Raw genomic sequence first — 23,534 nt, 5'->3', positions numbered from 1 at the left:
TGAGTTTAAAGCACCAAAAACGCAGCAAAACCTGATACCTGCGTTTTTGCACTTTTGCTTTCTATGGGTGAAAAAACGCTGCAAAAACCCTGAAAGAAGTGACATTCTGCAGTTTTCAAAAACGCAGCAGTTTTCCAATTCAGTCAGGAAAAAAAACAATGTGAAATCTCATGGCTTTTGCTGGTACTGTAAAATGCAACTTAAAATTTGAATTAAAAAAAACAGCAAAAACGCAACGTGTGAACATAGATAAACAATGTCTTCCCATTACAGAGCCAGACTGAATAATCACATAACAGTGCCAGGGAGGAAAACTTCATGACATCGCCAGGGAGAGAGACTTTACAGCAGTGCCAGGGAGAGAGCCTTCATAACAGTGCCAGGGAGGAAAACTTCATGACATCGCCAGGGAGAGAGACTTTACAGCAGTGCCAGGGTGAGAGACTTCATAACAGTGCCAGGGAGAGAGACTTCACAGCAGTGCCAGGGAGAGAGCCTTCATAACAGTGCCAGGGAGAGAGCCTTCATAACAGTGCCAGGGAGAGAGCCTTCATAACAGTGCCAGGGAGAAAGACTTCATAACAGTGCCAGGGAGAGAGCCTTCATAACAGTGCCAGGGAGAGAGCCTTCATAACAGTGCCAGGGAGAAAGCCTTCATAACAGTGCCAGGCAGAGAGCCTTCATAACCGTGGCAGGGAGAAAGCCTTCATAACCGTGGCAGGGAGAAAGTCTTCATAACAGTGCCAGGGAGGGAGCCTTCACAGCAGTGCCAGGGAGAGAGCCTTCATAACAGTGCCAGGGAGAGAGCCTTCATAACAGTGCCCGGTAGAGAGCCTTCATAACAGTGCCAGGGAGAGAGCCTTCATAGCAGTGCCAGGGAGAGAGCCTTCATAGCAGTGCCAGGCAGACAGCCTTCATAGCAGTGCCAGGCAGAGAGCCTTCATAACAGTGCCAGGGAGAAAGCCTTCATAGCAGTGCCACGGAGAGAGCCTTCATAACATCGCTAGGAAGAGAGCCTTCATAACAGTGCCAGGGAAAAAGCATTCATAGCAGTGCCACGGAGAGAGCCTTCATAGCAGTGCCAGGGAGAGAGACTTCATAACAGTGCCAGGGGGAGATCCTATATAGTAGTGCCAGGGTGAGAGCCTTTATAGTAGTGCAAGGGAGAGAGTCTTCATAACATCGCTATGGAGAGAGCCTTCATAACAATGCCAGGGAGATAGCCTTCATAACATTACTAGTGAGAGAGTCTTCATAACACTGCTAGGGAGAGGGCCTTCATAACAGTGCCAGGAAGAGAGACTTCATAGCAGTGCCAGGGAGGGAGCCTTCATAGCAGTGTCAGGGAGGGAGCCTTCATAACAGTGCTAGGGAGAGAGCCTTCCTTACAATGTCAGGGAGGGAGCCTTCATAACTGTTGGGTGAGAGCCTTTATAGTAGTGCAACAGAGCGAGCCTTTATAACAGTGCCAGGGATAGAGCCTTCATAGCAATGCCAGGGAGAGAGCCTTCATAACAGTGCCAGTGAGAGAGCCTTCATAACAGTGCCAGAGGGAGATCCTATATAGTAGTGCAAGGGAGAGAGCCTTCATAACAGTGCTAGGGAGAAAGCCTTCATAACAGTGCTAGGGAGAAAGCCTTCATAATAGTGCCGGGAGAAAGCCTTATAACAGTGCTAGGGAGAAAGCCTTCATAACAGTGCCAGGGAGAGAAAGCCTTTATAGTAGTGCCCAAAGAGAGCCTTCTTAACAGTACCAGGTTATCAACTTTTATAATAGTGTCGGGCAGAAAGGCTTCATAACAGTGGCAAGGAGAGAGCCTTCATAGCAGTGCCAGGGAGAGAGCCTTCATAACAATGCCAGGGAAAGAGCCTTATAACAGTGCCAGTGAGAGACTCTTCATAGCAGTGTCAGGGAATGAGACTTCATAACAGTGTCAGGGAGAGAGACTTCATAACAGTGTCAGGGAGAGAGACTTCATAACAGTGTCAGGGAGAGAGACTTCATAACAGTGTCAGGGAGAGAGACTTCATAACAGTGTCAGGGAGAGAGATTTCATAGCAGTGTCAGGTAGAGACTCTTCATAACAGTGCCGACGAGAGAGCTTCTATATCAGTACTAGGGAGAGAACCTTCATAGCAGTGCCAAGGTGAGAACCTTCATAATAGTGCCGGGCAGATAGTCTTTATTACAGTGCCAGGGAGAGAGCCTTCATAACAATGCCAGGGGGAGATCCTATATAATAGTGCCAGGGATGGAGCCTTCATAACATCGCTAGGAAGGGAGCCTTCATAATAGTGCCAGGGAGAGAGCCTTCATAGCAGTGCCAGGGAGAGAGCCTTCATAACTGTGCCAGGAAGAGAACCTTTATAGCAGTAACAGGGAGACAGTCTTCATAACAGTGCCAGGAAGGGAGACTTCATAGCAGTGACAGGGAGAGAGTCTTCATAACATCGCTAGGAAGAGAGCCTTCATAATAGAGCAAGGGAGAGTGCCTTCATAACAGTGCCAGGGAGAGAGACTTCATAGCAGTGACAGGGAGAGAGCCTTTATAACAATGCCAGGGGGAGATCCTATATAGTAGTGCCAGGGAGAGAGCCTTCATAATATTGCCAGGGTGAGAGCCTTTATAGTAGTGCAACAGAGCGAGCCTTTATAACAGTGCCAGGGATAGAGCCTTCAAAGCAATGCCAGGGAGAGAGCCTTCATAACAGTGCCAGTGAGAGACTCTTCATAGCAGTGTCAATGAATGAGACTTCATAACAGTGTCAGGGAGAGAGACTTCATAACAGTGTCAGGTAGAGACTCTTCATAACAGTGCCGATGAGAGAGCTTCTATATCAGTACTAGGGAGAGAACCTTCATAGCAGTGCCAAGGTGAGAACCTTCATAATACTGCCCGGCAGATAGTCTTTATTACAGTGCCAGGGAGAGAGCCTTCATAACAATGCCAGGGGGAGATCCTATATAATAGTGTCAGGGAGGGAGCCTTCATAACATCGCTAGGAAGAGAGCCTTCATAATAGTGCCAGGGAGAGAGCCTTCATAACAGTGCCAGGGAGAGAGACTTCATAGCAGTGACAGGGAGAGAGCCTTTATAACAATGCCAGGGGGAGATCCTATATAGTAGTGCCAGGGAGAGAGCCTTCTTAATATTGCCAGGGTGAGAGCCTTTATAGTAGTGCAAGGGAGAGAGCCTTCATAACAGTGCCAAAAAGAGACTTAATAACAGTGCCAGTGAGAGAGTCTTCATAACATCGCCAGGGAGACAGCCTTCATAACAATGCCAGGGAGAGAGCCTTCATTACATCGCTAGGGAGAGAGCCTTCATAACATCGTCAGGGAGAGAGTCTTCATAACATCTTCAGGGAGAGGGCCTTCATAACAGTGCCAGGAAGAGAGACTTCATTACATCGCTAGGTAGAGAGCCTTCATAATAGTGCTAGGGAGAAAGCCTTCATAACAGTGCCAGGGGGAGATCCTATATAGTAGTGCCAGGGAGGGTGCCTTCATAATAGTTCTAGAGAGGGAGCCTTCATAACTGTGCCAGGCAGAGAGACTTCATATCAGTGCCAGGGAGAGAGCCTTCATAACAGTGCCAAAAAGAGACTTAATAACAGCCTTCATAACAATGCCAGGGGGAGATCCTATATAGTAGTGCCAGGGTGAGAGCCTTTATAGTAGTGCAAGGGAGAGAGTCTTCATAACATCGCTATGGAGAGAGCCTTCATAACATTGCTAGTGAGAGAGTCTTCATAACATTGCTAGTGAGAGAGTCTTCATAACATTGCTAGTGAGAGAGTCTCTATAACATTGCTAGGGAGAGCGCCTTCATAACAGTGCCAGGAAGAGAGAGTTCATAGCATTGCCAGGGAGAGAGACTTCATAGCAGTGCCAGGGAGGGAGCCTTCATAACAGTGCCAGGGAGGGAGCCATCATAACAGTGCCAGGGAGGGAGCCTTCCTTACAATGCCAGGGAGCGAGCCTTCATAACTGTTGGGTGAGAGCCTTTATAGTAGTGCAACAGAGCGAGCCTTTATAACAGTGCCAGGGATAGAGCCTTCATAGCAATGCCAGGGAGAGAGCCTTCATAACAGTGCCAGGGGGAGATCCTATATAGTAGTGCAAGGGAGAGAGCCTTCATAACAGTGCCAGGGAGAGAGCCTTATAACAGTGCTAGGGAGAAAGCCTTATAACAGTGCTAGGGAGAAAGCCTTCATAACAGTGCCAGGGAGAAAGCCTTTATAGTAGGGCCCAAAGAGAGCCTTCTTAACAGTGCCAGGTTATCAACTTTTATAATAGTGCCGGGCAGAAAGGCTTCATAACAGTGGCAAGGAGAGAGCCTTCATAGCAGTGCCAGGGAGAGAGCCTTCATAACAGTGCCAGGGAATGAGACTCTTCATAGCAGTGTCAGGGAATGAGACTTCATAACAGTGTCAGGGAGAGAGACTTCATAACAGTGTCAGGGAGAGAGACTTCATAACAGTGTCAGGGAGAGAGACTTCATAGCAGTGTCAGGTAGAGACTCTTCATAACAGTGCCGATGAGAGAGCTTCTATATCAGTACTAGGGAGAGAACCTTCATAGCAGTGCCAAGGTGAGCACCTTCATAATAGTGCCGGGCAGATAGTCTTTATTACAGTGCCAGGGAGCCTTCATAGCAATGCCATGAAGAGAGCCTTTATAGTAGTGCCAGGGAGAGAGCCTTCATACACAACGGTGCCAGGGAGAAAGCCTTCATAACAGTGCCAGAGAGCCTTCAAAACAGTGCAAGGGAGAGAGCCTTTATAATAGTGCGAGGCAGAGAGCCTTTATTACAGTGCAAGGGAGAGAGCCTTCATAGCAATGCCAGGAAGAGAAACTCTATAGCAGTGCCAGGGAGAGAGCTAACATACATAACCGTGCCAGGGAGAAAGCCTACATAACAGTGCTGGACAGAGAGCTTTCATAGCAGTGTCAGCGAGAGATCCTATATAGTAGTGCCAGGGAGAGAGCCTTCACAGCAGTGCTGGGCAGAGAGTGCCAGGGAGAGAGCCTTCATAACAGTGCCAGGGTAAGAGCCTTATAATAGTGCAGGGTGAGAGCCTTCGTAACTGTGTCAAGGAGACAAGTCTTCATGACAGTGCCAGGGATAGATCCTTCATAATAGTGGCAGCTACAATGCTCTCAGTGCAAGGTTTGTAGCCTCTTAGCCATCCTAACGATGCTGCCATAACAATGCCAACTAGCACTACTAAATTTATTGACCCCATGCCCTCATTAAAGTTCTACCAAGAGTGCCACCATAACAGTGCCAACTACAATATTCCCAATATGACGTTTACAGCCTCAGTGCCATCAGAACAGGGTTAACAATAGAACGCCCCATACCAGTTACAACCACAGTAATCACATAGCCGTACCATGCAAGGTGCAGGCACCAAAGTGGATTTTCATTTCATGTAACTTCCTCTTCTTGTGTCACAAAGAAGTAATTTTTCAGGGGTTCACATACTTTTAGTCATATCATATAAGTACGGCATCTGTAAAAAAAAAAACAAGGAGGGATGGGTAAATTTCAGGATCTACGCCAGTTCATTGCCTTGCACTGTTAACACTGGCCATGAGAGGAACCTGGCCCCTTTCACTACTGACGGAATCACTTCTGTCCTTGGCTGAATGCCCCGAAAAAGAGAAAAAAAGGGAAATCAACATTCAGGAGGGACGTTGAAACCATTTGAATAATGCAAGGGCCGGCATCCAAGGCCGGCGGAAGCCACCGTGACAGCTCTGGATACGGAGTAGATGTTCCCTTGGTACAGAGCAGCTGCTCATGTAACACTGCGAATATAAAACAGGACACAGGCGGAACCTTCAAAATCTATGCTACTGTCCCATGTTATCAGCCGCTTAACTGCTGAATGTAGTGGTCTGATTAACAGAAAGTTCATAAAAGTCTTGACCCATATATATATATATATATATATATATATATATATATATATCTCATTTCCAGCCCTGGACCAAATCCCAAGGACAACATCCGCAAGGAGTTTGTATGTTCTCCCAGTGTTTGTGTGGGTTTCCCCCGGATTCTCCGGTTTCCTCGCACACTCCAAAGACATACTGATAGGGAATATAGATTGTGAACCCCAATGGGGACAGTGATGACGTCTGTAAAGCTCAGACATAAGTGAGTAAAATAAATAAATAGCATTTATCGCATGTGCATATTGGCATGAGGTCTCTTTAATGTCTCTTGCCCCTTTAAATAAAAGGGTTAGAGGAGGTCTAGTGAGTGGAGCATGGGGAGAGGTGCAGTACAGCTCCTAGCAGGGATGTACTACAACACTATGCAGTAATGTCAGAGGAATGTCAGGCAGCCGGCGGCTCAGAGCTCGGCTCTCAGGGAGCGGGGAGGGGTAAGGGAGAGTTCACACAGAAACATTTCTGAAGTTTCACCTTATAAGGACAGAGCCTGGAAGGAGGAAGTAAAGGATTGGTCCACGAGAGTCGTCCGCGCTGCATAGTATTCCCATTTAAAAACAAAGGCCGTGTAACAAAAAGGGCAGGGCCGGAGCGCTATACCCATCCGGACCGCACTGGGTTAACGTCTGTTTAATGGCCAAGGCGCATAACCCGATATGGCCTTCTGCCATCCACATGGCGGGAGTATTACATGGTAATAATGGGTTAAAGTGGTAACCCTTAGTTACCCTATTAGGGCATATGAGGTCCATATGGAGAGCCTAGAGATGCGCCTGTGCTGCACGTGGACCCTCCATTTCGATAATACAGGATTAGTTGAAGGTGGGACGAATCTGGTGTGCATGAGGGTGACCCGACTTGTCCCTGCAATCTGCTTATTCCTCGTTTCCTATTGAAAACACATGCACGCTTAACCGAGTCGTGCGTGCATGTGTAAGGTGGAATCAAAAAGGTTGAGCGAGTGTTTGGCCAACACCTATACACTGAACCTGCCGATATCAATGGGTTCGCCAGACAATCTAATGTGTGTGGGGGTCTCCGATTCTCCCCTGACAGACCTGTCCGATTTTTCTTTCATTCTTTAAGAGATAATCTGCCGGCCGGAGACGTCTGGCAATGGCTGGAGCACTCCTGTGCATGGGACTATCTGGCGAGACAGCCGCCAAACCAGCGTTACCTTATCTCATCATCAGGAATCAGAGCCAGAAAAAGACTCGAAATTAGTGGACAGTCCATGTGCGGCACAAGGGAGTCAAGTCGTCCACTGACAGCAGGCAGAGGAGCCATTGATATACAAAGTAAATGTGAAAAGTTGCAGATTTTTTTAATATTTATACTGGCTCTTCAAATCAACAGATCTGAAGCCCATGAGCCCCGATTATCTCACGCCATTGATAATGTTTGGGCCCTTGAAGAGCAGGGGCCCGGGTGTGAGTGCAACTTCTGCAGTTATGTATGAAACATTGCTGTTTTCGGTACCAAGTAGAGAGCAGTATCTAATGGGGGTTGTCGTTGCATAAAGGCATCCAGTGACCCCTCTCCTGAGCCACGTTGCCCCCACCAGGGCCGATTAGCCTGGCACATGCCCTTCTGGACTTTACAGAGATGATTAACGTGCTTCCAGGTAGGCAGATTACTATGGTTAGCACAAATGGTTTTTATGGGATAAGACTGGAGCAATTTCTCTGGGCAAAGATCACGTTAAAAGGTTCACCAGGTTTCGCTTGCAATACAAACAGGAAGCCAAACCAAGAACCATGTAAGGTGAAATCTATCAGCCTCCTGCTTCACAATATCAGCAGAGAAACTTCATGCAAGTGGTGAGTAAAGCCTGGAGAAAAAGGCTATGAGATTCTGTAAAATTCCTTTAATCTAGTAATCTGGAATGCGATGAGGACCCACTGATGAAGTGAGGGTACGTCCATACGTGACCAGTGAGCCGCAGCGGCATAAAGCGCAGCTAATCGTGTAGTTACTGTTGTGGGTTTGCAGCAGATTTCATCCTCTAGCATAAATGCAGCATTGTGGATCAGACGTCCTGAAATCTCATGCATACGCGCTGTGGAGAAAACCTGCAGCAGAAAGTGACTGATGCAATGCGAAGAAATCCAGAAGCAGAAAGATCAGATGTGCGCAGACTAGACATGAGCAAAACGACTAGTAGGACACGTCAGTCGCCTGTGCCCGTCAGACCGGAGCGATGCAAACTGCCTCCACTGACTAGTATACCCCCCATGATGCCTCATGCCGCAGGTAGTAAGAGGCTTGCAGGACTCTAATCTGGTAGCCAAGGACTACCGATGTGACCACTGGACCAGAGTCCAGACAATCTTTTTTGCTTAATTCTTGCATTCCAAATCCACGGCCATTAAGGTCCCATTTCCAGATATTTTTTTGGGCAGCATGGTGGCTCAGTGGTTAGCACTGCAGCCTTGCAGCGCTGGGGTCCTGGGTTCAAACCCCACCAAGGACAACATATGCTAGGAGTTTGTATGTTCTCCCTGTGTTTGCGTGGCTTTCCTCTGGGTTCTCCAGTTTCCTCCCACACTCCAAAGACATACTGATAGGGAATGTAGATTGTGAGACCCAATGGGGACAGTGATGATAATGTCTGTAAAGAGCTGTGGAATTAATGGCACTATATAAGTCATATAAATAATAAATAATGTTATTGCGATCCATCTTGATTACCATGAACAACGAATTAGATCCCAAACCTGATGAGGCCACAGAGGGTGAGCGCGCTGCGGACAGGACATGGGATGTTCGCGCCACTTGACTCCCTCCTCATAGTCCTGTCTGTGCGGCTTCTTAAAAATTCTTTCCCCCTCAAAAAAAAAAAAAGAAAAACAACTTTAAGTATCTGTATTTGATTCCACTTCTGTCTAGTTTACCATTCAGGATCCATGGAAAGCTGGGTGATAGCCAACATTAATGCTCTTATATCACACCAGGGGTCTGTCGATGAACTAAGTGGATGTCTAATGCTGGAAGCCGAGGGTATGTCGTTAAGATTAGCCAGATTTGCTGTCCATGATTTCAGGGAACCAAAACGGTGACCACACACAACAAGGCTTAAACACAGTCAACCTGCAGAGGTGTGTGGCCAATGGCTACCCTGGTCCAGTGGCCACATTGGTAGGCCATGGCCACCAGATCAGAGCCTTGCGATCCTCCTATTACCTACGAACATCCCTGATCACAAGGATGCTGACAGGTAGTGGGAGGTTAGCCGGGTCCTGACAATCTTTTTTTCTCCTTCATAGGTAGAGGTTAGGATCAGGGCATGCTGGGAGTTGTAGTTTTACAACAGCTGGAGTGCTGCAGGATGCAATCGCAATTCCATACACGGACATAGGATACGTAAGCAAAATCACAGTGGGCATTACAGGCAGCGTGTAGGCCCCCAATACATAAGGGAATGGATATTTCCGCACTTGCTGGATGTTACTGATGGGTACAGAGGGTGAGGATGGTTGTCTGTGTTGGGATTAGTCAGCAGATTTATAGGCAGCTGGCACAATTGGCAGCCAACGGCCCGCAGCTTCGGCGACTTTGCCCTCTAGGATGTCAAAGCCACAAGCTGCAGCGGCAAGGACGGCACCCAGTGATGTCACCGGCTCCATCTGGCTCCTTATAAGGAAACATACCTGAAAGACAGTGTAGAAACTTTACAGTGAGGGACGGCGTGCCAGAGCAAGCGCGCATTCCTCCGCTCCGCTGCTGAGTGCACATTAGGGATGGGCCGCAGTCACGACCCATCCGATGGGATAAACCCGCCACAGGTAAATGAACCGCCTGTATTTACAGCCAAATCAACCCTGAAGAACACAAACTACAAGAAGAAATTAACATCATGATTTCACAGAGACACAAAATGTAGATTTGGCATTCAGGAATCCGGGAAAGCTGGGTAATAACCTCAGTAAGAGCTGGAATGGGTTGCCTCTTTCATGTCACTAGGACTGAACCATCCGCATGGATCATACTTTATACTGCTAGATGCAAATAAAATATTTTATATAGTCGGCATGAAATGTAGATATGTTCCATTCAGGAATCTGGGAAAGCTGGGTAACAGGGGCAGCAATGATTGCCACTGTCATGCCACAAGGCCTGAATCGACAACGAGGATCACAAGTTACAATGTCAGATATAAATAAAATGGATTCATTTACTATAGTCAACATGAAATTCTAAATTACCATTCAGGAATCTGGGAAAGTTGGGTAACAGGGGCAGTAATGATCGCTTCCATCATGCCAAAAGGCCTGAATCGACCACAAGGATTACAAGTTACAATGTCGGATATAAATAAAATGGATTCACTCACTATGGTCAATATGAAATTCAGTTTTACCATTCAGGAATCTGGGAAAGCTGGGTAACAAGAGCTGTATTGATTGCCTATGTCATGCTACAGGGCTGAACCAACCAAACTGATTATACTTTATACTGCTAGATCAAAATAAAATCTTTTGATATAGTTGAAATGTAAATTTTTTTTATTTCAGGAATCTGGGAAAGCTAGGTAACAAGAACAGTAATAATTGCCACTGTTGTGGTAAAAGGCTTAAACCAACAAAGAGGATCAGATCGAAATAAAATGGTTTTACACACTACAGTTGAGATGAAATTCAGTTGTTCCATTCAGGAATCTGAGAAAGCTGGGTAACAAGGTCATTAATGATTGCCTATGACATGTTACAGGGCCCAAATTAACCATATTTTCCTGTCAGATCCAAGTAAAAGGGTTTCATATATCCAAAAATGAAAAGTATATGTATATTTGATAGTCAGGAACCTGGGAAAGCGGTGTGATAACCTATGTAAGAGCTGGAATGATAGCCTCAGTCATGACACCAGGGCTGACAAAACCAAACTGATCATACTTTATATTGCTAGATCCAAACAAAATCTTTTTTTTGTAGTCCGCAAAAATTGAATTTTTTCCATTCGGGAATCTGGGAAAGCTGAGTAATAAAAGAAGTAATGATGGCCTCTATCATTCTGCAAGGACTAAATAAACTTGGAGGATAACAAGCTTATTTATAATAATGAAAAGTATATGTAGATTTGCAATTCGGGAACCTGGGAAAGCTGGGTGACATCCTTATATGAGATGTAATGATTGCCTTGACTAAAATCAACAAAGCAGATCCGAGTATCTGGAAAAGCTAAATGACAAGCCATATAAGAGATTTAATGATAAAGCTAAATTAACCCACAATCCCTGATCCAAGTAAATTGGTATCATATAGTTGTCATGAAATGCAGATTCTCCATTCGGGAATCTAGGAAAGTTGGGTTATTACTCAGGTAAGAGCTGTAATGATCACCTCTATGCCGCCAGGGCTGAATCCACCTAGTATGTGATTACATATTACAACGTCAGATCTAACTAAAGTGGTTTAACATCAAATTAAAATTTTCCATTCAGGAATCTGGAAAAGCTGGGTGATAACCCCTATAATAGCTATTATGATCAGATCTGTTATGCCACATATCAGCCATGCAGATCTCGCATTTTAGTGCCAGATAGAAAGTAAAATCTTTTACCTAGCTAACACTAAAATATATATGTAGATTTGCTATTCAGGAATCTGAGAAAGCTGGGTGAGAGTAATAATCGCTTTTACCATTACACAGGAACAGAATCAACCCACAATGTCAGATCCAAGTAGATTAGTAGACTCATATAGTTGGCATGAAATGTAGATTTTTTTCCATTCAGGAATCTGGGAAAGTTGAGTTATTACTCATGAAGGAGTTGTAATCATCGCTCCTACTATACCACAAGGCTTATATTAACCAATTTTAGTGCCAAACCCATGTGAAATGGTTTTACATAGCCAACAATAAAGTGATTATGTAGATTTGAAATTTGGGAATCTGGGGAAGCTGGGTGTGAGCCCATATAAGAGCTGTAATGATCACCTCCAGAATGCCACAAGTCCTAAGTGAACCAAGAGGGTCACACATTCACTGCCAGATCTAATAAGATTGATTTCATACAGTTCGCATGAAATGTATAGTTGGATTATTGCTAACTGGAATCTAGGAAAGTTGGGTTATTACTCATGTAGGAGCTATAATGATTGCTTCTACCATGCCACAAAGGCAAAATTAACTGACAATGCCAGTTCCAAGTAGATTGGTTTCATATAGTTGGCATGAAATGTAGATTTTTAGATTCCAGAATCTGGGAAAGTTGGGTTATTATTCATATAGGAGCTGTGATGATCGCTGCTATCATGCCACAAGGCTTATATGAACCAAGCAGACTTCACATTTTAGTGTCAAACCCATGTGAGATGGTTTTACATAGCTGACAAAATGTATATGTAGATTTGCTATTCAGGAATCTGGGAAAGCTGGGTGAGAGTAATAATCGCTTCTACCATGCCACAAGAACAGAATCAACCCACAATGTCAGATCCAAGTAGATTAGAAGATTCATATAGTTGGCATGAAATGTAGATTTTTTTTCCATTCGGGAATCTGGTAAAGTTGGGTTATTATAACTCATGAAGGAGATGTAATTATTGCTCTTACCATACCACAAGGCTTATATTAACCAAGTGGTTTGCACATTTTAGTGTCAAACCCATGTGAAATGGTTTTTCATAGCTGACAATAAAATGATTATGTAGACTTGAAATTCGGGAATCTGGGAAAGCTGGGTAAGAGCCCATATATGATTGCCTCTGGCTTGCCACAAGGCTTACGTGAACCAAGAGGGTCACATGTTCAGAGCCAGATCCAATTAGATTGGTTTCATACTGTCGACATGAAAAGTAGATTTTTCCATTCAGGAAACTGGGAAAGTTGGGTTATTACTCATGTAGGAGCTTTAATGATCACTTCTACCATGCTACAAGGGCAAAATCAACTCACAATGCCAGATCCAAGTAGATTCATATAGTTGGCATGAAATGTAGATGTTTTCATTCAGGAATCTGGGAAAGTTGGGTTATTATTCATATAGGAGCTGTGATGATCGCTGCTACCAAGCCACAAGGCTTATATCAACCAAGCAGACGGCACATTTTAGTGAGATGGTTTTACATAGCTGACAAAATGTATATGTAGATTTGCTATTCAGGAATCTGGGAAAGCTGGGTGAGAGCCCATATAAGAGCTGTAATGATCGATCGCCTCTGGCATGCCACAAGGCCCAAGTGAACCAGGAGAGTGATATGTTCAGTGCCAGATCCAATTAGATTGGTTTGATATTGACGCCTTGAAATGTAGATTTTTCCACTCGGGAACCTTGGAAATTTGGATTTTTACTCATGTAGGAGCTGTAATGATAGCTCCTACCATGCCACAAGGATCAACCAAGTGGATTGTACATTTTAATGCCAAATCCATGTCAAATGGTTTTACGTAGCTGAAAATAAAATGTATATATATAGATTTGCTATTCAGAAATCTGGGAAAGCTGAGTGAGAGCCCACATAAGAGCTGTAATTATCGCCTCCAACATACCACAAGGCCTAAGTGAACCAAGAGAGTCACACACTCCGTGCCACACACTCCGTGCCACCTCCAGTTAGATTGGTTTCATATTTTCGACATGAAATGTAGATTTTTCCATTAAGGAAACTGGGAAAGTTGGGTTATTACTCATCTAGGAGCTATAATAATCGATTCTACCATGTCACAAGGGCTAAAATCACACAAAAGAATAATGTATTACAATGCAAGTTTCCATCACATACTAAAGTCAATACGTAATTCAGATGTTCCATTCAGGAATATGGAAAAGCTGGGTAACAATCTATATAAGTGTGATGATTGTCTCTGTCATGTCACAAGGTCTAAATCAACCACAAAAAATCACACATTTCAGTGCCAGATATGAAGCACTGGCTTCATATGGTCACAACAAGTTTTCCGTTCCGGAATCTGGTAAAGCTGGATACAACCTCCTATAAGAGCTGTTAGTTTTCACTACATCATGCCACAAGGGCAGAATTAACTCAGCAGATAATACAATGTGAAAGCTTAGCAGTCCGCATTGATATGTATATGTAGATTTACCATTCAGGAATCTGGGAAAGTTGGGTGACAATCCATATATGAGATGTAGAGACCACCATTATTATGGGGCAATGCTTGAATTAGCGGCTGCTCACGGGTTATAGTCTCAGCTTGCAGAAGAATATAACAATCTGTATGGCATGCTGATGTAGATTTGCCATTCAGGGGCCTGGAAAAGTTCCTGATCTGTGCAGAAGTGAACCTCATGGTTTCACAGAGAAATGAAATGTAGATTTGCCATTCTGGGAAAGCTGTGTGATGAATAGTAATTATAAGGTTTATCTGCTGCCACCCACTCACTCCCACCCAAACAGATGATTAAAAGGGGGCCATATACAGCTTGACCAGAAGGGGGCGTACGGTATTTAAAGGACCAGTGAAAGAAAAGTCTGTAATTCCTCAATTTGCTTTTGGCCTCAGTCAGACCAGTGATTTTTGATGTACGTAAAAAAAAATGGACGTCTGAAGTCTAAATCAGGCCTTAGCGTCCCTCTAAAACTGTCAACAAGAAGCTGTTGACGAATCCATTATGGGCATCCATTTTGCCCAGGAATGTTATGCGGCCTGGAAACCGTCAACAAGCAGGTGATGACCAGATCTTATTGTAGATGATTCTTGTCAGTCCATTCAGAACAGGACACCACCATGTGTGCAGGATCCTACAGTCTGGTTGTTTGGAGTGATTAGTCCTTGTCCTTCTGCTGATGAGACAATATTTGCTTTTATTGGGGCACTCTCGGACTGGTATTACTTGGGGTGATGTACATAGAAGCACTCTCAGACTGGCATTGTTAATAAGGGCACTGTTCATGGGGGGGCACTATTTTGAGGGTAGTATTACAAATGGTGCTGTTTTAAGGGAACACTCTGGTTGTTATGGTTACTGAGATAGTGGTAGTCTCTGACTGGCATTCGTTATGGGGCACTCTTCACCTGGCAGTATTAGGGACATTGTTTATGTGCTACTCCCTGGGCGGCATTATTATTGAAGGCACTGTTTATAGGGGCATTCTCTGGCTGGCAGATTATGGGGCACTCTAAGGGGGGTATTATTACTGATGGCACTGTTTATAGGGGCACTCTCTGGCTGGTATTATTACTGAGGGGACTGATGATGGGGGAAGTATCTGGCTGCTATTATTAATGCAGCACTCCAGAATGGCATTTTTTTATTGGGGCATGCTTATTTCTGGTAAAATTGTTTATGGGGGCATACTCTGGCTGCTATCATTACTGAGGGCACTGTTTACAGGGGCACTCTCTGGCTGGCAGCTTATGGCAAACTCTCTGACTGGTATTATTACTGAGGGCATTATCTATAGGGGCACTCTCTGGCCGGCAGCTTAGGGGGCACTCTCTGGGGGGTATTATTACTGAGGGCACAGTTTATAGGGGCACTCTCTGGCTGGTGTTATTACTGAGGGCACTGTTTATATTATGGGCACCCTCTGGCTGGCAGCTTATGGCAAACTCTCTGACTGGTATTATTACTGAGGGCATTATCTATAGGGGCACTCTCTGGCCAGCAGCTTATGGGGCACTCTCTGGGGGGTATTATTACTGAGGGCACAGTTTATAGGGGCACTCTCTGGCTGGTGTTATTACTGAGGGCACTGTTTATATTATGGGCACCCTCTGGCTGGCAGCTTATGGGGCACTCTCGGGGGGGGGATATTACTACTGAGGACACAGTTTATAGGGGCACTCTCTGGGGGGGGTATTATTACTGAGGGCACTGTTTATATGGGAACTCTCTGGCTGGTGTTATTACTGAGGGCACTGTTTATATTATGGGCACCCTCTGGCTGGCAGCTTATGGGGCCCTCTCGAGGGGGGGGGGGAATATTACTACTGAGGACACAGTTTATAGGGGCACTCTCTGGGGGGGGGGGTATTATTACTGAGGGCACTGTTTATATGGGAACTCTCTGGTGGGTGTTATTACTGAGGGCACTGTTTATATGGGAACTCTCTGGGGGTGTTATTACTGAGGGCACTGTTTATATGGGCACCCTCTGGCTGGCAGCTTATGGGGCACTCTCGGGGGGGGGGGTATTACTACTGAGGACACAGGGCTGGCAGCTTATGGAGCACTCTCTGGGGGGGGGGGTATTATTATTGAGGGCACTGTTTATAGAGGCACTCTCCGGCTGGCCTTCTTTATTAGACATTGGTAGCATTACTGATGGCATTGTTTGTAGCGCAATCAATGGGGGGCTTTGTTTATGAGGCACCCACTGGCTGGTATTATTCCTGAGGGCACTGATGATGGGGGAAGTATCTTGCTGCTATTATTAATGCAGCACTCCAGGGTGGCATTTTATTTTTTTATTGGGGCACGCTTATTTCTGGCAAAAATTGTTTATGGGGGCATACTCTGGTTGCTATCATTACTGAGGTCACGGTTTATGATGGCAAACATTATTTAGAGCACTGGCCCACTTGGAGTCTGATAGTTGGCATGTTAAGTAGTGATGATACCTAATATTTGTCATCATCAGCTTTACTTATTGATGTTTTTGACCGCACTACCCAGTACCATAGAGATCTGCGCAGTATAACAGGCATGTCGGACACAAAATGTACCGTGTGTAGCAGACGCGCGGATGTAGCGGAGCTGAGTTTGCCATATAACGCTTTGGAGCTGTGCCCTTTGTGATACCAATGATGATAACGCAGTCCTATGTAAAACCAGACAACTCGAGTTGTGGCAAATGACATAATCAGCTCTGATACACCTGTATGTTCTATACCACTACCATAATATGAGAAGAAGAAAAAACACATATTAGGCAATAAGCGCTGCTCTCTGAGAGACTACACCCAAGCCTTGGGCAACAGGATACTGTTTTGTGAATGCGCCAGGCGGGTAATCCGCACATCCTCTTTGTCCAAGGGCAATCAGCAGACCTCAGCCCAGCTGGAGAGACCCCTGAATAATTGATGGTGACTTGTGGACACAGAAGGCAGGAAGTGATGAACTAGGCTTTCTTAATGGGCTGCATCAGCACCCCCACCATCATCGCCACCACCTCCCCCTCCCTTTTCGCTCTCATATGTGGAAGTAGCAACAGGAAGCGTGAGCCCTTGAGCAGCTCCAGCAAAGCGGTGCAGACAAACGGCACATTCCTGGCATAGCAGAGAGCAAGCTACAGGGCCTGTAGGAAGGCCGCAGCCTGACACTGTGCTGATCAACACTCACTGCAATGCATCCAGCCTATATACCGCCACCTGGTGCCACGCACAACTGGTTTAGCCACGCTGCTCTTTATGCAATATATATTTCCTGCATTTAGGGTCCAGATAATATTTATTTTACTCGCTTATATAGCGCCATCATATACCAAAGCACTTTATCATCATCACTGTCCCCATTGGGGCTCACAATCTACACTGCCCATCATCAAGTCTTTGGAGTGTCGGAGGAAACTGGAGAGCACCCACTCAAACAAGGGGAGAACATACAAACTCCTTGCAGATGTCCCTGGTGCTAACCACTGAGCCACCGTGCTACCCAAATAATAGAGCACCACATAATGCCGCCATATAGTAAACACACAATAATACTCAAATAATATCAATGTACAACAAGTGGCGTTTACAGAGGGCTCTGAATATGATTTTTTTTCATTATTATTATTTTTGCAAAGGTGGTGTCACGGTCACAAGACGGCCAACAGACCCACCTGACAATCATTTGACGTGATGACGCAAGGAGACATTGGTGACTTCCATGCCACCCTTAGTCGAGAGTGACGTCGGAATATATGTCACATGGTGGCTCGTGACATGATGCCATGTAGCCCCAGCCTAAGCAACATGAAAATCGTAACTGTCATTAGGGTCGCATGCGATGCGTGACCTACAGCAAGTCCCGCAATGATGGATTTTCGGCGTTTTTCATCCACGTTTTCCTGATATAGGCTTTAATGGAAGTTGCATGCTCTAAAATAATCACACAAATGTTTTTTTGCAGCCATGTAGCTCTAGCCGAAACGATTTGTCTTGTTACTCCAGAGCTCAGCTCTAGATATCGGCAGCCATTCTCCATCCTGGGTGGAGGAGGCGGCGATGGATCATCATCCATGGTCTCTACTTCTACCTCTGAAGACTGGAGGGGGCAAACATGGTGACCCTCTGCTGTCCTTGTGTTTTCAGATTCCTACAGTGATACATTCTCCTTTCATGTCACTTCCTAAGTCGCTTTCCCCGTCTCCTGAATGGCATGTCAGCAAATCTAGCTTTCCCAGAAACAGAGAATTTTTTGGTAATTTAAAGGGAAAATCATCTTTAAGGGCCAATGTGTGGAGCCTTGCCATGACTTGTAAGTAATCCAGGAACAATCTGGAGACTTTTTCAGGCCGCACCTATCTCAGGAGGCTGAGGCAAATTCCTTCTCCCGCACAGTCATCTCAGATATAGGTCACTTTGTGTCGGGTGTCTTCTATATGACTGTATTGGTATCACTTGGCGAACACAGCAACAGCCATTAGCATATTCCTATAAGCCGTACGCCGTCACACGATCCTGGCATCCAGACAGAATCGTAAGCAGCCAGAAATTAGGCTGATGAGTCTCTAAGACGCAGTATGGGAGGGTCGGTGCTGGGGAGGAAGGCTCGCTTACCTAATGAAAGAGCGCAGAGACCATGGTAAAAGCCTATAAAGAGCGCCCTCCTGGGAACGCCAGCTCAGACCAGCTGCCAAAGTCTGCGCTAATGGGTTAAATGGGATTGAGAAGCTGTGGATAAAGCTCAGAGGAGCAATGCACAGGGAAAAAAACATCTGTCCTGTTAGCAAGAGGCAAGAGAGATGTAGAAGGCATGAAGTTTAACCCGAGCTGGATACGATGTCCCAAGAACCCTGATTACATGTTAGCCATTATACGGTGTAAAAATACCAATACCTACAGCATAGTGCATAAATAATACCACCATACAGTGCAAAAATATCACCACATGGTGCACAAATACCAATGCACACAGCATAGTACATAAATAATACCACCAGACAGTGCAAAACAAAAGTATAGGGCAAGTATACCAATATACAGTACAAAAAGACCACCTTACGGTGCAAATATATTACCGCCATATAGTGCAAAACCAAAAACAAAAGTATAGGGAAAGAATTATACTAATATACAGTACGTATACGGTGCAAAAATACCAATACATACAGCATAGTGCACAAAAAATACTACCACCATACAGTGCAAAACAAAAAAAACAACATATAGGACAAGAATTGCACCAATATACAGTACAAAAATAACAATACATACAGCATAGTGCAAAAATAATACCACTATACAATACAAAAATACCTCCATTGAGCGCAAAAAAAAATACAGGGCAAAAATTATACCAATACACAGTACAAAAAATATCACCATACAGTGCAAAAAGTACCACTATACAGTACATTGCAAAAACGTACCACACAGTACAAGAATATTACCGCAATTTGATGCAAAACAAAAACTTCAGTTCAGTGAAAAAATACAACCACACAGTGCAAAAATAAAACAGTACATATCAAAAAATAATACCCCTTTACAGTGCAAATACAATGGAACATTAATACCACCATACAGTGCAAAAAAAAGTACTGCAGAGTAAGAAAATAAAACCACCTTCCAAAGCTAAAACAAAATCATCGTACAATTCAACAATACGACCTTAAAGTGGAAAAAAATAATACAACTGTACAGTTAAAAAATACCAACCATACAGTGCTAAAATAATAGAGCCGCACAGTGCAAAGATACTACCACTATACAGAGCAAAAAGAATACTGCCAAGTGTATCATACATAGCGAAAATGCCACTTCTGCACAGTGGAAAAAATGATACCACATAACCAATAACAACCTTGTAAAGACCCCAATACATGTCATCTGTACCCGCTGATTTCAGGAGGACGAGCCAACCATTTATAGGATGTTCACAACAGCGATACTAATAACCCAATCAGGTGTCTGACAGTGATTCACTACCAAACGGGCACGCTTGGCCAAACTAAGCATTCATGTGTATGGCAGGATTCGGGAGAAACAGCCCTTGGCTAAATGGCCATTTGGCTATTTACCTTGTACGGAATCCTTAAAGGTGTACGCTTGAGATTGGGAATATCTGTTTCTATGTGTTGGCCACAAGTGCTACCGATGCTACAGAAGAAGAAAAGTGTGCTGCGGAGTTAGAGAAAGTAAGGTTCTGCATGCTAAATAATAGCATCCTGCTCATAGCTATGGATGGTGAAGTGATATAAGTAACACCCAGGCCCTGACTGCCAAACCCACATACAATGAAGGTGCCTGAGTTTATTCACACAGATGACAAAAGTTTTAAAATCAGCATATGGGGGCTTTTCTGAATGTCATTGGGTTGTTCGATGTGGGCACTGATCTACAGCTGGTAAGGTTTTTTTTCCTTGAGAAATAGACCAGTCTGGTGCCAAAACGCGTTGGTGTCATAAAAACCTTCATCGAGGATTCTTCATTTCCACAGGTATCACTAAAGTGAACAGCTGTCAAAGTGAGGTAGTGACAGTTTTTAAAGTTTGGAAGACCCTGAAAAATATGCCACTTTGATCCTTACTTCATATCCAACTAGTGGGAGCCCACTTAAAGAGTATTTGTTGGTACTCATAAAGTTCTATGAAGAACTGTAACTGTTGTTTCAGAACGTGCAGCGCAATGTCTGTGTCGACCTCTAGCTCTTCCCGCTCCATAAAATTCTAAAAGCACCAACTGCCATCTCCTCTCTCAGTAATGGGGATATCAGTCTTCACTGACTACAGATTTTACCTATGAATTGAGAATGAGTGATCAGTCGAGAAGGAGAAAGAAGCAGATTTCTCTGATAAAAGATATTACAACGTTGCCTACACTACCGTTCAAAAGTTTGGGGTCACCCAGACAATTTTGTGTTTTCCATGAAAACTCATACTTTTATTTATCAAATGAGTTGCAAAATGATTAGAAAATATAGTCCAGACATTGACAAGGATAGAAATAATGATTTTTATTAGAAAGAATAATTTTCTCCTTCAAACTTTGCTTTCGTCACAGAATGCTCCTTTGCAGCAATTTCAGCATTGCAGACCTTTGGCATTCTAGCTGTTAATTTGCTGAGATAATCTTGAGAAATTTCCTCCCATGCTTCCTGAAGCCCCTCCCACAAGTTGGATTGTCTTGATGGGCACTTTTTGCGCACCATATGGTCAAGCTGCTCCCACAACAGCTCAATGGGGTTGAGATCTGGTGACTGCGCTGGCCACTCCATTACAGATAGAATACCAGCTGCCTGCTTCTTCCCTAAATAGTTCATGCATAATTTGGAGGTGTGCTTTGGGTCATTGGCCATTTGTAGGATGAAATTGGCTTCAATCAAGCGCTGTCCACAGGGTATGGCATGGGATTGCAAAATGGAGTGATAGCCCTCCTTATTCAAAATCCCATTTACCTTGTGCAAATCTCCCACTTTACCAGCACCAAAGCAACCCCAGACCATCACATTATCTCCACCATGCTTGACAGATGGCGTCAGGCACTCTTCCAGCATCTTTCAGTTGTTCTGTGTCTCACAAATGTTCTTCTGTGTGATCCAAACACCTTAAACTTTGATTCGTCTGTCCATAAAACTTTCTTCCAATCTTCCTCTGTCCAATGTCTGTGTTCTTTTGCCCATATTAATCTTTTCCTTTTATTAGCCAGTCTCAGATATGGCTTTTTCTTTGCCACTTTGCCCTGAAGGCCAGCATCCCGGAGTCACCTCTTCACTGTAGACGTTGACACTGGCGTTTTGCATGTACTATTTAATGAAGCTGCCAGTTGAGGAGCTGTGAGGCGTCGATTTCTCAAACTAGAGACAATAATGTACTTGTCTTGTTGCTTAGTTGTGCAGCGGGGCCTCCCACTTCTCTTTCTACTCTGGTTAGAGCCTGTTTGTGCTCTCCTCTGAATAGACTAGTACACACCGTTGTAGGAAATCTTCAGTTTCTTGGTAATTTCTTGCATGGAATAGTCTTCATTTCAAAGAACAAGAATAGACTGTCGAGTTTCACATGAAAGTTCTCTGTTTCTGGCCATTTTGAGAGTTTCATAGAACAAACAAATGTAGTGCTCCAGATTCTCAACTAGCTCAAAGGAAGGTCAATTTTATAGCTTCTCAAATCAGCCAAACCGTTTTCAGCTGGGCTAACATACTTGTGCAAGGGTTTTCTAGGGTTTTCTAAACATCCATTAGCCTTCTTACACAGTTAGCAAACACAATGTACCATTAAAACACTGGGGTGGTGGTTGTTTGAAATGGGCCTCTATACACTTATGTAGATATTGCAATAAAAACAAGATGTTTGCATCTAGAATAGTCATTTACCACATTAACAATGTATAGAGTGTATTTCTGATTCATTTAATGTTAGCTTCATTGAAAAAAAATGTGCTTTTCTTTCAAAAATAATGAAATTTCTAAATGACCCCAAACTTTTGAACGGTAGTGTATTTTCATGTGTACTATTGGTTTAGAAAATAAAAATTAAAAAGAAGATTACGCTTTTCGTGGAGCCGAGGCTGCAATACTATGAAACCCTGCTACCACAAGAGAGAAAAACTGAGCTACAAATGGGTGGCGAGGAGACCTCTCAACTCTTCTTCATCACTGGATGAAAGAAGGGTCAGGCATGTTGTATTTCAGCACCCGATTGTTGCAAGAGATATCTGATTACTCCACTGTACCCATTAAAAATACATGCACGCTCTGGCTAGTGGTGCAAATATGTGGTGATTGGAAGACCCCAATTTAGTTTTGGAGGGTACATTTTTTTAACCCACTTTTAAAGACTTTTCTAAAGTTAAGGCACAGATAGTAGACAGAGTTCATTCAGTCTACCTTTTCAGATCCTCAACTTTACAGAACTACAGAACACCTTGTAGGAAGTAATGGGCACGTCAATGGGTAGCTCCCTCAAGACAAATCTGTGACTGCAGTCAGACAAGAGGTACAAAGGAGCAGTGACAGTGCCAATCATCTCGTCATACTGGTTGTATTTTTTTTTTTTTTTTTAAGACATTATGGCCCAGGTGGCCTTCTGCTGAAACCGTAATACCCTATGTACACACTATCTAATTTTCTAGATCAAAACTGGAGGCACAATTGCAAGACTAAGGATGCAGCCATGGAACCTGATCCGTCCATGGAGGATATTACAATGCCTGGCAGGTCGGCGTGGTACGGCCCCGCTCTGAGCTGCAGCTGCCGTCCTCCTGCTTGCAGCTGTGATGAGCGAAGCGTTTTATAATCTATAAAAGATTCAGTGAGACTCCCAGCTCTGGTTTCATGAAGGCCACTAGCATTAGACAATGGGATGTAACATGTGGGGGAGGGGAAGGTCAGGTGCCATTATATATACTCTTTCGTACAGGTGAAGGGTTCTTTAAGGGCATGCAATATGTATACCATTATTTACATCCCCATCTATAAACAATGATCTCCAGATTTTTTTCCAATCTTTGCTGATGA

The 23,534-nt window shown here is 44.2% G+C and overlaps 1 long non-coding RNA gene across 2 annotated transcripts in view; it reads left to right on the top strand.

The window, feature by feature from the left end:
• The first annotated feature begins 7,680 nt into the window (after positions 1–7,680).
• Positions 7,681–23,534, top strand: part of LOC141272181 (uncharacterized) — a 57,897-nt gene continuing 42,043 nt past the window's right edge. Inside the window, exon 1 of one of the 2 annotated variants that reach the window (XR_012321987.1) lies at positions 7,681–7,785. This is a non-coding gene — a long non-coding RNA (uncharacterized lncRNA). The remainder of the gene's footprint in view (positions 7,786–23,534) is intronic. The other variant, XR_012321986.1, reaches the window with a different exon arrangement.

This window comes from Phyllobates terribilis, unplaced genomic scaffold, assembly GCF_046119375.1.
Source record: "Phyllobates terribilis strain yellow unplaced genomic scaffold, ASM4611937v1 Scaffold_5__5_contigs__length_657084704, whole genome shotgun sequence".
Lineage (NCBI taxonomy): Eukaryota > Metazoa > Chordata > Amphibia > Anura > Dendrobatidae > Phyllobates > Phyllobates terribilis.
Note: the sequence above shows the minus strand (reverse complement) of the source record. Positions and strands in the feature narration are given on the sequence as shown.